Genomic DNA, 3,875 nt, shown 5'->3' with positions numbered 1-3,875 from the left:
GGTCTGGATATGCAGGGTGGGAACTCGGTCTGCTTCCAGCTCCTCATTCCTTCAGACACGAGGAGAAGGCTGGGCCTACTGGATTTGGGAGCTCTGTCTTGTGGATGTGTGTTATATAAAGATGGCCACAGGGTTGTGCCATCTGCCTAACAGGGCGTCTGCATTGCCTAGCACTCAGGAAATTTGGGGTGTGCCGTGCATTTTGGAGGTGAGGGGTTGGTATGACGTCTTTGAAGGTGCCCCTGGTTTACCACTTATGCTTGACCAGTTGCAGCCAGTTCATTCAGGGATGCTTGGGAACTGAATGGCGGTCCTAGGTGGGTGGTGCGGGGGTGCGGTTGTCAGTCAAACCCAGCGCGCAGTTTGACTGACATCGCAGACAGTGATGGGGGCAACTGCCTGCAAATCCCGCACCTGGGGGTCCCGCTCCCTGTGGACAGGACTCAATAACGCTGCCTGGTGTAATTGCTGTCTGGCACATGGTCCAGTCTGTAAACTCTCCTTTAGCAGTAATCCAGTCACGGGGTTGATCCAAAGGAGTCAGCAATGCCATTTTTCACTGTAAGGGTGGCAGCAGCAGCTTCCATCCCGGCAGGTCCTGTTGCATGAGAGTCACCGGGACCGAACCCGCCGAGCACATCAGCGGCTACTGCCCGAGTAGTCAAGCATCCTCCGACTCATGTCCTCCGCAGACCGAGACCGGAGGGGATGTGTAGCATCCTCACCAGTGAGTCATGCTATAAGACACTTCCACTTATGCCAAAGAGCATCTGTTCCTGGCCTGAGCCAGGGACGTGGGTGTTGCGGGGGGACAGACGGGACTAGCAGGTTATAGCTGTCCTTTCCTGGGCTCTCGACCAGAGCTGGATGCTCATATAACAGTAGCAAAGTGCTCGGCGGCAGCAGCTCAGGTGTGTCAGCCCCCTGCCAGCTCTCCCGGTCGTGGTTCCCGGCCATTTATGACTGTCACTTTTCTGCTGCAGTCATTTCTATTTAAAATATTTTTTGTCTTTATGAGCCCTCCCGTATTCCCTGCCCTCTTCCTGGGCTATGAATATTTATATCTCAAATATGGAGCGGGGAGGGGGGGGACAGTTGCATGCATTTGTCTTCATTAGAGAGACCGTGAGCTATAACTCATGAGGGGAGACACGGTGACAGAGCCAAGATTGCTTCACCCTTTGGCCCGCAGTTTGCCGGGGTGGGATGATGTCCCTGTTGGTGAGGTTAAGCCGTCCCGTGCCACCTTTCTGGCCACCTGTTATCAAATAACGGGTTCATTGGCTGCAGGCCGTCCGTCCAGACCATGCTGGACCCTGCTTTGGGATAACGCCCGTTCAGGACAGTGCTTGCTCGCACTTCGGGACCCGGCAGCTCGGGGCTTGGCCAGTCTGTTGGGGCCAAGATCTGCAGTAGGGTCTGGGCAACTCACTTCTGTTTCCCTGTCCCATTTACTCAGTTATTCTGCACATTTTCTGTGGCATGCATGACATGATCTGCATATGCAGTACCTAGCATAGCCACGCTCCAATCTCATCCCACATTTTCTTCCTTTGAGTAAGCTTTTCAGGAAGTCTCCTCAGACATCACTGTTGTCTCTGCACAGCCTCTACTTTACCCGTGGTAGATTAGGAGGCTATTCTTTGCAGCGGTGTGGCAGGATTGCTAGTGTCATTTTAGTAATAGGAGAGATGCGGATTTGCTTGGGATGGTTTGGATCGGGATGATCCTGCCTCAGGCAGGGGGCTGGACTAGATGGCCTTCAGAAGTCCCTTCCAGCCCAACTTTTCATCGTTTCATAGCTGCTAAGGGCTGGAAGGGACCTTGCAGATCGTTTTCTATGATTCTGTGAACTCAGAGCTTCTTGTTGCAAAACTGCAAGGCTTCAGTACCTGATCCACAGGGGCATCTCTAGCAAGTAGAGGGCTTATGACACACAATTGAATGACTAATTCTAGCTGCACGTACCCACTGGGCAATACAGCGTGGTGGCATAGGCACCTACTAGGCAGTAGAGCTATAACATTTGCAAAAATATTAGCCCATTTCCTCCATTTTGGGTCAAAATGTGATGTTTCAAACCAACTTTCTTTCCTGCTGTGTCGAGTAGGTCATCGCCATGTTATCATCAGGAGCATTTTATCGCTGGCTAATTTGAAACACAATATGACGCGATGTTTAGGACTGTGGGGACACAACCCAGGTGCTGTAACTCGTAGTCCTGTGTTCCCATCTCGTAATGCCGAGGATATCCAAACTACAGAGCACCGTTCAAAGGAGCCGGGTGCTTTTATTTTAAAATGATCTGATTTCGTGAAACATCCCATGCAGCATGAGCTCTTCCTAGTCTGATATTATATGTAGCGTGATGAACACTGCTGACGAGCATAGCTCTGCTGGCAGGGAGGATGCTGTCTATGCGCTCGTGACATCACGCACTTCGTGCCCTAGGATGAGTTAGTATGGGGAGGGGTGGGGGCAGTGAATGGATCCCCTGGATGGAGGTATTTTTTATCCCAGAGATGATTCTGGTTATGGTGCTGAGTATCAACTGCATGGCATGGAGGAAATATGCCTGGGTGCTGATAAATGGTGGCTGGTTTTTCAGAAGAGGCCTGGGGACCATGGCTGGGGTTCAGCTGCCCCCAGCTCAAGACACGGCCCTTTGCCTGGTGAAAGCAGGAGCCTAGGATGAAATGGGAGCTGCTGAGCTGCATAAAGGTGTCTGAGAAGCTAAGTTAGGTCATGGGCTCCCTGTGCCCACCCCTGGCTAAAGGCCTGGATGCTTGAGGTGCATGTGCCAGGGTAGCTGCACTGATGGAGATGCACTGCCACAAGGTAAAAGGGGCACAGATCTCCCTGGCATACGCCAGCGGTGAGCGTCCTGCCTACCAACCCCTGCTCTAACCACTGCTTGCACTCCCTTCATGCTCCCTGTGCCTTTGGGGCAGCCAGACCGGACAGCCAGGGCCTGTCATTACAGCTGGATGTGCCCACGTGCGGAGGAACAGGACGCAGCACCTTGCTAACCCGAGCAAGCCTTCGTTCTCCCTTGGCTGGCAGAGCTGGAGAGGGAGATTTGTAACTAAACCCAAGACGAGAAACATGCCAAGGCTCCATCATTTCGCCCAGGTGCAGGTGTATAATAAAGCTGTGAAAGCATGTGGTTCAAGTCCCTGTCCCTAGAGCCAGGCCAGCCCAATGCACACGACAGATCTGTCATGATTTATCCTGAGAGCTGCCATTTAGGCTGCGGCTTCACAAAGGGCACCGAGTGGCTTATGAGAGGGGCAGCCGCCTCCTGTGAATGGGAGGCAGGGTGAGGTGCCGACAGGAAAGCTGCTGCCTAGAGGTGTCATTTCTTCACTTATCTGTCCTTGTGACACTTCCCCCTGGGTCCCCCCCACATCGCGCTTCCGCCACCATCAGCGTGGCAGGTTTTTATCAGCAATTTCAGTGCGTAGAGATGTTCCCTGGGGTCACGGGAGTTTCAGTACAGCAGAGGCTCTCTGTCACTCCCACACACGCCCGCGTGCAAACACACACAGGGCCAAGCAGATATGAAATGCTGCCCATGAAGAGTGATCGTGGGGAGCGAGGTTGGCAGAAGCTGTCTCACACCCCCACGTCTCCTCACCTTCGTCCGCTGCTCGGGCCCCATCGCTCCTTTTCTTCACGCCCCTTCACTCGCTCCCTTCTCCCCCCAGCTCTGCAAGGTGGACCTCGCTGCCGAGCCCTGCTGACTTCGTGGGTGCTGCACAGGGGGCAGGTATCCAGGTTGTAGCCATGTCAGTCTAGAGGAAAAAGCAATCAGGGCTCATAGCAGAGGTGATATCTTTTAAACAAGTTCTTTACAAAAAAAAAAAAAAAAAAAA

At 53.1% G+C, this 3,875-nt stretch overlaps 1 protein-coding gene across 1 annotated transcript in view; it reads left to right on the top strand.

Moving 5' to 3' along the window:
* PLXNA4 (plexin A4) overlaps nt 1-3,875 on the top strand; it is a 660,133-nt gene that overhangs the window by 272,695 nt on the left and 383,563 nt on the right. The window lies entirely within an intron of this gene.

Source organism: Gavialis gangeticus, unplaced genomic scaffold, assembly GCF_001723915.1.
Source record: "Gavialis gangeticus isolate Ggan-Ray unplaced genomic scaffold, GavGan_comp1, whole genome shotgun sequence".
Lineage (NCBI taxonomy): Eukaryota > Metazoa > Chordata > Crocodylia > Gavialidae > Gavialis > Gavialis gangeticus.
Note: the sequence above shows the minus strand (reverse complement) of the source record. Positions and strands in the feature narration are given on the sequence as shown.